A 13507-nucleotide genomic window follows, 5' to 3' on the forward strand; every position below is an offset into this window, starting at 1 on the left:
GTCATTAGCGCTTACTTAGAGCCTAGCGAGAAACAGAGGCTCATTGATCTATTACATGAATTCAAAGACTGCTTCACGGAGAAGTATGAAGACATGCCCGTCCTGTCACCGGACTTAGTTTGCCATCAACTACCAACACTCCCTGACAAGTGGCCCATGAAACAAGAGCCGCCAGGAATGAATGTTGAGACCTAAGTCCTTGTCAAGGAGGAAGTCGAAAAAATGCATAAATCGGGCATTATCAGGGTAGCCAAGTATAATCAGTGGCTATCTAATATTGTGCCAGTTCGTAAGAAGAATGGCAAGATGAGGGTTTGCGTTGATTACAGAGACCTTAATATTGCTACACCTAAAGATGTTTACCCCATGCCGGTCGTGGATATGTTAGTAGATGCCGTAGCAGGACATGAATTGTTGTCCTTCATGGACGGCACCGCAGGGTATCACCAAATTCCGGTCACAGAAGAGGACAGGCATAAGACCGCATTCCGATGTCCCGAGTTCGCGGGGGTTTTTGAATATATGGTCATGCCGTTCGGATTGAAGAATGCCGGCGCAACGTATCAGAGAGCCATGAACTTGATCTTCCACGACATCCTGGGGAAGATTTTAGAGGTCTACATCGATGACGTAGTTGTGAAATCTCAACAACGAGCAGACCATATCACTGATCTCAGAAAGGTATTTGAGCGCATGAGGCAACACAAGCTCAGAATGAATCCCGCCAAATGTTTTTTTGGAGTTCAAGCAGGAGATTTTTTGGATTCATTGTCCATCAGAGGGGCATTGAGGTCCCTGAAGACAAAGCGAGCGCAGTCATCAATGCCACCGCCCCACGAACCAAGAAGAAATTGCAGCGGCTACTGGGTAAGATCAATTTTCTGAGACGTTTCATCTCTAACTCTGCAGGTAAAATCCAGCCCTTCTCTCCATTGCTGAGACTGCAGGGTCAGGCTAAGTTTGTATGGGAGCCTAAACATCAAGAGGCTTTCGACAGAATCAAGGCCTACCTAGCAAGTCCGCCTGTGCTTATTCCCCCGAGAGCTGGATTTCCATTTAAGTTATATATATCAGCAACTGAGGCGTCCATTGGCAGCCTGCTCGCCCAGGATGACGAAGAAGGCGTCGAGCATGCCATTTTTTACCTTAGTAGGACACTAACAGATTGCGAAACTAGATACACTCCAATGGAGAAGCTTTGTCTTACATTGTACTTCTCAGCATGCAAGTTGCGGCACTACATGTTGTCCTTTATACTTGCATCATCGCTCAAACCGACCTGGTCAAATACATGCTGTCGCGCCCAATTCTGCGAGGCCGTATTGGCAAGTGGGTATTGGCCCTATCCAAATTCTCGCTACAATATGTTCCCCAGAAAGCAATAAAAGGATAGGCCATCGCAGACTTCCTGGCACATCATCCTGTCTTGGATATCTCGACGGTGAGAGAGTTAGAGATAGCGACCATCACTACCACCCGACCAGATCCGGCGCGCATTCCAGAGTATGCCATATGGTATCAAGCCACAGTCTCCTTGCAGCCCTGGGTGTTGTTTTCTGATGGTTCACGGACTGAAACATTAGCAGGGGCAGGAATTATTCTGGAGAACCCAACGGGCGATCGTTTCTCTTACTCTGTCCAACTGGAGTTTAAGTGTACAAACAACCAAGCTAAGTACAAGGCCCTTATTATTGGCCTAGAAGTCTTATTGGAACTAGGGATAAGAGATGTTCAGGTCCGCGGCGACTCCTTACTTGTGATAAATCAGCTTCAAGAGAAATACAGATGTGCAAGCTGTTTGCTCGTCCCATAGTTGAATCGCGCCATCGAGCTGCTAGATCAGTTTGACTACGTGGATTTGGAGTACATCCCTCGCGAGCGCAACTTCGCAGCCAATGAACTCGCTCAACTAGCTACAGGCATTACATTGAAATACGGGGTTCGCGAGCGCATTTTGAAAGTCGAGCACCACACGTTGCCTTTATGGCTCGCGCGGCCTGACCCGCCTGATGATCCGGTCGTTGCGGTCCTAGAGCCTATTGACGTCGATTGGCGCGTTCCGTTGATCGATTACCTCAAACAGCCAGAACAGACAGCAGACAGGAAGACTCGTTTCCTTGCCTTAAACTACTTCCTGAGGGGTGACGAGCTGCGACGGCGTGGGGAAGACGGCATAGACTTCCGATGTGTTTATGGCTGTGAAGCAAAACGATCGATGCGTGAAGCGCACACTGGAATATGTGGAGCCCATCAAGCGGGACCTAAGATGTGTTGGCTCATTAGAAGACATGGATACTATTGGCCCAGTCTTTTGAAGGATTGTATCGCTTTCGCCAAAGGATGCCAAGACTGTCAGGCACATGGACCAGTCCAGCACATTCCCAATATTCCCATGCAACCTATTATTAAACCTTGGCCTGCACAAGGCCGGGCACTGGACTTGATTGGGATGATTCATCCTCATTCTTCTCTCCAACACAAGTTCATCATCGTCGCTACTGATTTCTTCACCAAGTGGGTTGAAGCTGAGCCTTTAAAAGTGGCTTAAGGTCCCACCATTCGACAATTTATTTTTTAGAACATCATCTGCAGGTTCAGTATCCCGGAGGTGCTTGTTTCAGACAGGGGGGCAACATTCATGGGAGGTGAGGTCGAGCGACTTGTCAATGACTTGGGCATCCAGTTCGTCCATAGCACTCCATATTATGCTCAGTCCAACGTCAAGCAGAGGCCAGTAACAAGATTATTATTACCTTGCTAAAGAAGATATTGGTTGAAAACCCTCGACAGTGGCACGATACGTTATATGAGACATTATAGGCTTATCGCACTTCCAAGAGGAATCCCACTGCTACGACTCCTTATGCACTCATGTTCAGCCATGATGCTGTCTTACCCTTAGAAATCAACGTTCTCTCCTTACGCGTGCAAGATCAGCATCACTTGATAGGTGAAGATTATGTCCAGGCGATGTGGCAAGAACACGAAGACTTGAGTGAGCAGCGCTTAGTGGCTTTGGATAATCTAGTCATGGAAAAATAGTGTATCGCCTGCGCCTATGATAAGCGGACACGTGGTCGCAGTTACAGAGAGGGAGACCTTGTTTGGAAAGCTGTTTTGCCCTTTGGCGAGAAATTGACCGGTCGCGGTAAATGGACTCCGCGATGGGAAGGACCTTTTATTGTTCACCGCATTTTGGAACGCGGTGCTTTTCACCTCAAGGATTTGGATGGAGACCTTCATCGCAACCCTATCAACGGGTGATTCCTGAAGAAATATTACCCTAGTGTTTAGGAGTTCGAAGATCCACCGGGGCAACCTTCGTCCCAGACTGGGGGGGCAACCATAGTATTCGTCGGCTCGCATCATCTTTGTATTTAGGCCTTCTGTTGTGGCCTTAGTCTCATGTGTCTACTTCGCCTACCAACACTAGGGGCAACACTCTACACATTCAGGCCTCAGTTATGGCCTTATTTTTTATTACTTTCCAACTTTTGTTGTAATTCTCTTCTTGACAATGCGTGTTAAGATTATACATGATGGCCTGTTCATGAGGCCTTATTTAATAAACAATATTTTTTATTTGTGCTCAAAAATTTTCATTCATAGAGTGGTTTTGCGGCCAAAAGCAGTACAAATTGAAACAGTTACATTTACAATTTTGAGGCCAAAGGTGGCTTGAAAAATCATAAGGATTGCATATCTGCTATGGGTTTCTGGATCTGGTTGCGGCAAGGAAGATGTGGGCAATACCGCTGGTACTCTTCCTCTTTTCACCCACATCCTCCTCTGATCTGAGTCGCAGCTGCTCTCATTTGTACCGGAGGAAGAGGGAAGGAAATAATCCATCGCAACCCTTCCAGTTGATTATCCTCCGGGATGGAGATGGTCTTCAGAGAGAGCGTGGCTCATAACCACATCTACCTCCAAGGGAAAAACAGAAGCCTCGTAGTCAGACCCCGGAGGTAGGTCGCGGAAGAAGAACAGTCAGCCTCAAAGTGGCCTTCCGCCCTTCTCCCTCCTGCTCCACGCTAGCAGACTGAGGAAACGAATCCCTCAGAATCTAGTTCTGCCGCGTTGGGAGCGCGACATGTTCTTCAGTCTAACTGAAACCGGTGAATCCTATCCGGATTTCTAGAGACCAAAGACATGTCGCTGGACTTGAGATTAGGCCATAAGACCTACTCAGGTCTTGAGATTAAGCCATAAGACCTAGGGATTTTGAGGCTGAGGGTGAGATCATGATGAGAAGATTTCAGAAACTGAAGAAAGAGAAGTAAGGATCGCGAAACTATCTTTGGGAAAGCCATATTTGCTTGTGTTTATCACTTCTCCAAAGTACAGGTATTTATAGGGCCAGTCACAGTGGCCACAACCGTGCGATGAGCAGTTGAAATCTTTTTGACGCCATCAATAAGAGTATCAATAGAATTGAATGCTAGGATCTCGGAAATGAAGGAAATTGAAAACGTGTGGGAAGCGGGGCAGTCTTCAAGGAGGTAACCGCCCCATTTCGAGATTATCTATTCAAACAATTTCAATAGTAATAAAGGCAAATTAAACGCTGAACTATTCGAAAATTGGAACATATATTTGGGCCAAGCAATGTGGGCTAGATATTTGCATTATAAATAATAATATTGTTCATACAAAATGGGCCTAATAGTAGAGGCCTAGAGTTTTCGGCCCGCGTGGGTCAAGCGAAGTAAATGTTCGTCCAAGCGGAAACTGGCATCGGCAGCGGCTCGCTCCGTTTGTCCTAGCACCTCGCAAGCTTGAGCCAGGTTTTGAGATAGGATCTCAGAGGCCGCCAGGGGTTGCTCCAGCAAAGGTTCCCCATGCTTGAGACGGGCTGTCACGGCGGTCAGCTGGGCCTAAAGATCTTGAATTTGGGACTGGAGGTGATTTTGCGTGATCCGCAAGTCTCTGACAAGGGTAGCCCTGTCTCCTAAGAAATCACGAGAAGAATCCATTTGTTAAGCAAGGCCCTGATAATGGACCTGGGCCTGTCTGGCTTGTGCGGTCGCAGCCGCTCTTTCATTAAGCCGCTGGGGGAGATTCTGTAACAGTTCGTCTATGTCAGCGAACTCGTCCTCAGTGATGGCGTGCTAGCGATGAAGGACCCTCAAATATTCCAGAGCTCGCACAGATGCTCCAGGCAGCAGGATTTCGGGACTCAGAAGGCGGTGAAGTCCATCCCTAGCTTCATCTATAACCCCGGGAGGAGTCACCTCAAGTACGTGAGCCAGTCTGTCTAATCTGGAGGGAGGCACAGGCATTGCATGGGGGGCAGCAGCAGCTGGAGCTTCAAGAGGCTCCACAACAGGGACCGCTTCCGGCACCGACTCGACGTTCACCTCTCCTTCTTCTTCAGGGGCAGTAGGGGCAGGCTCTTGGTCGATCAGATCTTTAGCAACGAGGTCAGTAGGAGTAGCACCAGGTTCTTCCACAGAGATAGCTACTTCCTCGACAGGACCAGGAGCCTGGGTTTAAGAAGGAATCATGAGAATGCCCCAAGGATCAGTAAAATCAGGACATCATGCTGTTTAAAGAGAAACGTACCTCTATAGCTGGAGGCTCGCGGAGAATGGCTATTGGAAAGGGTTCTTGGGCCACCTCATCAGGGATTGGATCAGGCGCTATCTCTGCCAGGACAGGTGTATTGTTTGGCTCTTCACGGGTTGCGTCTGAAAGAGGCGGCCTTTCTTCCGCTTCAGGTGAACTGTCATCTCTGACTTGTACCGGGATCAGGTCCAGTTGTGCATTGCTCGCGGCATTGACAGAAGGTAGAGGAGTATTGGAACCAGTAGGTGCTTGAACCTATGAAGCAGATATGCCTTCACCGACGGCTAAGGAGCCTTCCCCAGTTTGTCTTGAGGATCTACGACGAACCTACAAGCAAGGATTGTTACATGATTGCACGGCACAAAAAGAAAAATTTCAATGTGCACTTTTAGTTTCTTACCAGTCGATCAGCGATTGGTTCATCTTCCGCCCAAGGATCAGTTCGAGGGTCAGAGCGACTGCGCTTGCGGGTCAAGATAGCGGCGTTCTGCTGGATTCAAAGAAAGGATTATACTAGACTTGATAAGAAAACACTGATTGTTTAATTAACAAAGTTCTTACCGTTTGCGGGTCGTCCTCGTCTGAAGAAGAATCTTCTACTTCAGGTTCCGTTATCACTGTCTTTTGCTTCCCAGACTGTCCAGTGGCTGGGGAAGCACCAACCGCGCGGCTGCCAGAAGGCGGCACATTTCCCTGGTGCAGTAAAAATTTGAGTTAAAAGGAAAAATGAAAGAGGGAATAAATTATGGACTAAGGTACTTACATCTTGAGGAGGCTCGCGGATTACGATGCCAGCCCAGGCTTGGCGGGGGGCTCGAGGCGGTTGCGGAGCCAGTTCAGGAAGAGGCGGAGGTTGTGCAGCATCTTCAGGGAAGCGATCAAGTAGCTCAATATCAGCAGCGTATGGACATCTCAATTCCCCAAAAATGGTCGCGAAGAATTCATCATCGCTCTGGCTCCAGCAATTAACAGAAACTTCTACCCACCATTCCTCATATTCTTCCTCAGTCCCATCCTCAGGAGGTGTTGTAGTTCCAAGCATCATATAGCGGGAATGGCACTAATTGGGCGAGGCCGAATTGGCGAGCGAAATGGTTAGGGGCATAAAGCTCGTAACTAAGTTTCTCGGCAGCGATTCTGATGTCTGAACAGGAGATCGCACTACGAAAAGCCAAGCGCGCGCAATCGCTGTAACGAGGAGCGCTAGGGAGGAATCCATTTTCAAGCGGAGCCGGGAATCTCCTGCCCAATACTAAGTCGCAGTAGGGCATTTCATGCAAAAGATACAGGTATGTAAAGCACTCAGAGTAAGGAGGAGATGAGTACTTTTCTTCGCGGCTGAGCCATTGACCCAAGAGTTGGTCAGCCGGTGGAAGCAGCGGGATGTCATCGTGACGAAAATATGGGAAATAGGTTTGGATCCAGAAGTCAATAATCCAAAAAGGGCCAGAAATGTTAGTCTCGAAAGGATGCATAGTGGCCTGATAGAGAGTCCGGTAGAGGGCACCCAATACAGGTTGCCCGAGCCCGACACTGCGGCCGTTGTAGAGGACCGTTGCCAAAAGGGTCCAAGTACCAGTGGGCTTGCAAGAGGAAGTGTAGAAGAGGAATTTACAGAGCCAATACTCCAAGAAAGCGATTCCGCCAGTCGCATTGTGCTCCCGGCTGTAATATGACAACCACCGTAGATAGGAGCTACTGTGAGCGCTGCGACCATGTTGGGCCATGGTCGAGGTGAAGGTGACAGAGTCAAATTGACCGTGTAAATAAGGCTCGCCATCGATGGGTAGGCCGGTGATGGCGAGAATATCCAGCAGGGTGATACTCATTTGACCGAATCGAAAGTCAAAGGTGTTTGTGGCGGTATTCCAGAAACAAAGAAAGGCAGCGAGCGGTGAACGATTGCCACCGCACGGAACACGAAAAACAGAGATCAATAGTATGAGTAATACCTGCTGCGTTCCAGCGAGCTAGATCTCGTGTGCGCGTTTCACGATACCAGGAAAGCTCCGCCGCGCTGATAGAGGATGGCCAGTGCCCTATCTTTGCTCTATGATTCTGGGCACCCCAACTTGTGAAATCTCCAGGAGTCCTTCGGAGGACCAGGATGGGTCGATGAACAGGCAGACCATAGAAGGCGATTGAGTCTGCCGGAATAGAATCTCGCGGCGCGGGGCCCAGTCCGACATGATGATTTGGGAGCCGGAGGAGTAGGGGTCTTTGAATATTAGTGTGGAGATGAATGCGGGCACCGATGTTGGTTCCCCAGGCGCAGGCGGCCTGTTCATTTAGTTCCTCTTCTTGGTCGATGACTATCTTCTTTGGAGGAGCCATTTCTGGGTTTCAGTGAAGAAGGTTTTGGCAGTAAGAGGGTTTCTGGGTTTTCGGAACTTAAAAGAGTTTTTGATGTGACAGGTCTGAAGTGGCTGCGAGTTTAAATAAGAAATTTTGTGAGGGAAACGATACGACAGAAAGGCGTTTTCGCAAGTGAAAGGACGCATCCTCATTAATGATATCACTTTAATCAATAGGCGTGTCGTTTTAGTCCCCTTCAAGCAGTTACATCTTAGTGGGCCTGCTTTCGGGGCCTGGGGGCAATGTTTGAGCCCAAAAGTAATTTTGGCTAGATCCTTTAGTGGATTTAGCATAGCGGGCCGATACCTGTGGCCAAAAAATAAGCCTGCTTGGGTTTGGGTTACAGCTTCGCCCATTCTATAATCCATAAGGAAAACGAAACCTTATTGGAGTCAAGTAGCAGAGATTGAATAGGAAACTTCAATCAATAATCATTCTATAGCAAGGAACAGTCGAAACCCTAATTATAAATACTAGGTTTCAAGGACAAGAAAAGGACCTTTCTCGAATCAATCAATCCCAGCGATTACAAAGCCTCCCCGGAGCAAACCTTCTCGTTGAAACCCGGTAACCGCGCGCCAGTCCTAGTCTCTCCAAGAGCCGACTGTCAGCATCACCAGATCAACCCGGCGACTGTGCTTCCAGTCCTAGTCTCCTCGCGAGCCGACTGCCAGTACTACTGCCACCGATACAACCAGCGAAGCAAGGGTAACGCCCTCGCAACCCAGCGAAGCTAAAGTCACGCTTTAGCAAAACCCATGCTTTCTCCAAACTTCCCAGTGATTGCTCTGCTCAGCCTACAACGTTGAGTATCAATTCGGTGACGCAAAGAGATCACAACCAAAGTCCTTATCCGTAAGGCAAGAAGTCCTTTCTCAGAAGGCTAGAGAAGAACCTTGTGGCGAGGTTGGTGCTCTCCTCGTCCACAACGCTGGAAGAAGAAGTCAGGTCAAGGGACTCCCCCGACAACTGCACCCAACGATGCTGGCACGCCTACGCACACGCTCAAAAGAGACAGTTTGCATGCCAACTGGTTTTAGAGCCAAACACTATGAAGACATACTTGACCAAAGGGACTAGAGCAAGAGTCCACAACACAAAGGACAGTACACCATAAATCTCTTCATTGGTCTCTGAATGTTGGCTCCAAGCAAACCCATCATAGGCTTCTACCAATTGATCCCCCATGCTAAAGTTTTTACGGGTGACAAATACTAAGAAGCAATATTCAGTTACAAATTCTATGCATTGAATTGAAGCTTTACCCTTTTCAGACAAAAAGAAGAAAAGCAAAGTCAAAAGGCACATGAAGAATAAAAACAAAACAGAAATGGAAGAAGTGAGGCTACTAGGAACATGGCCCCAAGTCCCTTTTGTTAAAGAGTCATATGGGCTCTGAAACTGAAGGAAGTGGAGTATGAATATGTGGAAGAGGACCTTGTCAACAAGAGTGATCGTCTTTTACAATACAACCCAGTTTATAAGCATATATCTCCGTGCTCAGAGTCTACTGTTATTTTTGAGAATATGTTTCCAGATAAGGTTTTTTTTTTTTTTTTTTTTTTGAGAGAGAGAGTTTCAAGATAACGTTTGGAATAAACACGTTGGACAAGTTTTTCGAATGGATCAAATCACAAACTACTCAAAAATCTCAATCCTAACCACCTCAAGTGTGGATTCCAAAGAGTGAGAGGTTTCCCATATACTGTTGCTAATAAAGAAAGAGGAAGAAAGAAGACAATGAACAATGATGGTGGTGGCGGAGGGAATGTTGGACTTACTCACGGCATCAATCTCTTAAATTGGGCGTTGCAATTACTTGAGTGGGCGTTGTGGGTTATCAACCTCGGCATAGCCACAATTGAAGGTCACAAGAATGTACGAGTCAACGTTAAAGAGGCTGTGTTGGCGATGCGTACTAGCATGGCTTTGATCATGAGTCGTCTGCCCAGATTGCAGGATAAGTGATGCTAATCAATGGAATCTTGGGCCAGCTGCAGATCCATCAAATTCGGGTTCAGATGCAAGCTATTAATGTAGTGGTTAGGGCCATTGAAGATCTGCTAATGGGGCTCCACGTGGTTGCCTGGTTATAGTTGCAGCCCAAGTCGATGGCAGTGCTCACTCCCAAATTCAAGTCGGATTGGCTGATTTGGACTATGCATTGGGTAGGTTTCTAGCGGTGAATAATAAACTTCTTGCTAATCTCCCCAGTTTGGTGTGGCCAGCAATTTGCTCCTCTTCTCCTCCCTCCACTGCCATTGTCACCCTCCGTCCAACGGCGAGTGTTAACTCACCCACCAAATGATGCAACAGAGGAAGGTAAACAAAAAAAGAGAAAGCAGGAACATAATGGCGGTGATGAGGCTGCTAATGACGTGGATCCGAGGTATTGTTCCTGCTCAAAATATTTTACTAGGGCAAATGTTTACTTAAATACACAGGATTAGGGGCAAATGTTAATTTAAATATAATTACTGTTAATCCTAGCAATTGAATTTTTTTTAATCAAACTTTGAAAAGTAAATTCAATCAATGTTGTCTTTTCTTATTTTGACAATATAAACTTCATGATAGGCTTCCTAGCACGTAATAGAACTAAGCTTCTAGAAAGTTTGTACCAGTTTTGGAGTTCATTTCTTGTTAAGTGATCTTGAAAAATTAGTTGCTTTAGTTTGTTAACCCACATCTAAATCCAATAAAAGAACTCTGGATATAACTTTTGAAATCGTATTTTTGTTTTGAATTCTTTATAATAACTTAGAAAAAGAATGATTACTAAGGTTGAGAAATCTGCTATGTATATATATATGTGTGTGTTAATATTCTTAAATATTGCTGTTCAAAGCAGGACTTTTAAAGCAATATAAAAGTTCTTAACTATTATGATTTCTGTTAGGTTCTCCAATGACAATGAGAATGGTCATGTTGATGGCAGTGAAAGCGGGCAAGAATGTGGAAAATGCTAGATGTAGCGCTTAAGTTGTTTTTGGCCATATTACAGAGTCTGATCTATGAAAGTACATCTTCTTTTTTTTTTTGAAATAAAAAGTACATCATATTATGACTAGCATTTTCATACTTGAATGCAAGAAGACTGTTTGGCTGTACCTCAGTGTACATAAATTTCGGTCTCTTTTTTGTGTGTGTGTGTGTGTGTGTTATTTTTTATTTTTTTAAGTTTAGTCACTATTTGAACGCTTGGATGAAATAACTCATTTATCTTAACCAAGTAAAGAAGCATTTTACCATTAATTTTTCAGCTGTGTTGCTCCTGAACATCACTTATTACTTAGTCCAATTGCCATGGTACTGGATGTACAGAAGCATGCACCCATTCAAGTATTTTTTAAACTTGAAGGAATTAGCTTCTTCTCTAGGAAAAGATGTTTGTGAAGAAGCTAATTCCTTAGTAGGCCTAGGATTGGGTTGGTTCCAGTTAAAAAATTGTGGAACCGAAATAGAAAGTTAACTCTGATAATTGGTTCGCTTATGATGTCAAAATTTTTGAAACCGAACCGACTCTTATCGGTTTGGTTCCTACCTTTTTTGGGTTCCTTAAGAACATGTTTTCAATGTGCCTGGAACAGTTTCATGGTAATACATATTACATATCCTTGTTGCATTCCATTTCAATGTTCAAAGACAGAAAACTAGAAATATAAATGTGTTCACTGTTAAGTTAATTTACTGCCATTTCATACATCAAAGTTCAAACTTAACAAATTGAAAAGTTGAGTTACAATTTACAAAGAGATCCAAACTTCCAAAGTAGTGAAAGTATCGAAGCAAATCATGAAAAAAGTCTTTAACAACACAGAAAAGACATTAAGTTCAATTCATGATTTGAATTTTGTAGTAGGAATGCAGCAAGACAGCAAGTAGATGTCCAACTTCAATATTTCCATAGGCTTGAAATCAAGACATCAAGCAATATCACTATATTGTCAACAATAAAGCAATATCAGCAGCATAATCTAAAGGTCATTCGCACAATACAAAAAATATTTCTAGTCTTTCTAATTGTAGGTCCCTAACACAACTACATTTCATAAACTTAACAAACTGCATTTCATAACAACACCACTTAACATGCTGCATTTCACAATGACACCACTTCCTGCATTCTCTTAAAGCATTCAATATTCATCTCCTAAAATTCAAGCTTGCAAATCTACATTAATTCATAAATACATATTTCAATTCTTTTACAACACTCTAGAAAATGAAATCTGCATTCATTGTTTCATACACACACATTTCACTTTTTTCACAAAACTGGAATCAACATTCATAAAACATAATATCAGTTAGTTCAACCAAAACAGAATATCAACCAGGCAAATTGAACATCTAACACACAATATAAAACTCAAACCATATCCATTTTTTGGCAAGAGCAGTACTAGGATGGGTGACATTCTAGGAAGTCCTTGTGTTGCACCCCTTTTATCGGTGAGCTGTGACTTGTTGGTAAGTTATAATTCTAACATTATAAAGGTCATGGGTTCGATTCTCACTGACATATGTAAGGGTGAGATGGGTTAAGGGTTTTTTTTTTTTTTTTTTTTTAAAGATTCATTTTTTGGCTGCTTTTCCTGTATCAAACCTCTTGTGTAATTTTGAGGCTTTTGTTGCCTTTTCTGCATCACATTTTTCTCTTTTTTCTTTTTCTTCAACATCTTATTTTGCATCAGCAAAAATAGAAAGACAAAAGAGGCAGTAAGCACAATAGTTGTAAAAAATGAACACATAACAATTTAAACATCAAGTAAAACATTTATAAATATATTTACCTTTCTCAACATCTTTAAGCTACAACATTTCCTCAAGTGTGGTAAGTGTATTCCACGCCTTGACTGCTATTAGACCTTAGCCAATTTTGGAGGCAAATTAAGGCTTCCAAATATCTAGTAGTTAATGAATTCCGATGTGGATCAATCACTCTCTTGCCAATTTTGAAGCATGATCCGAAGGCCACTATGGAGACTTGAATTTCTAAACATCCTTAGCAACACATTGCAGATTGGGATACATGCTTCCATTAAGCTTCCACCAAGTCAATATCTCAAACTCAATCTCTTCCACCAGATTGGGATCAAGTAGATATCTATCTACTTCATGGGCTGCAATAACTGCATCACCATCTTTTAACTCCCTATCTCAATCCTCAAGAAGTTCAGCCATTTTTCCACTCACATATTTCGAATGTAGTTGCTGATGCAACTACTAGCAGTTTGTTCCAACGCTTTGCTGCATTTTTGGCTGCTTTGAGTACCAAATGTAGAAGCATATAGCTATGTTAGACTCATTACCAACTACTTCACTTCTCCGAATTTTTTCTTCACCATTTCATCATCAAAATTCAACATTTTTTTGCACACTTTTGAAGTTTAATAGCTTATACCTTGGATCCAAGACTAGAGCATCCAATAGCAGCTGGTTGCAATCATCTAAAGATCCAAAGTACTTCTTGCACTTACTCCTCATTTGTACAAATATGTTAAACAACAATTTTTTAGTCTCACTTTCATCTGACATATAGTGCGGCATAAACAACTCCTCAATTTTTGTGCTAAGGCCAACA

This window comes from Rosa chinensis, chromosome 3 (genome assembly GCF_002994745.2).
Source record: "Rosa chinensis cultivar Old Blush chromosome 3, RchiOBHm-V2, whole genome shotgun sequence".
Taxonomy (NCBI): Eukaryota; Viridiplantae; Streptophyta; class Magnoliopsida; order Rosales; family Rosaceae; genus Rosa; species Rosa chinensis.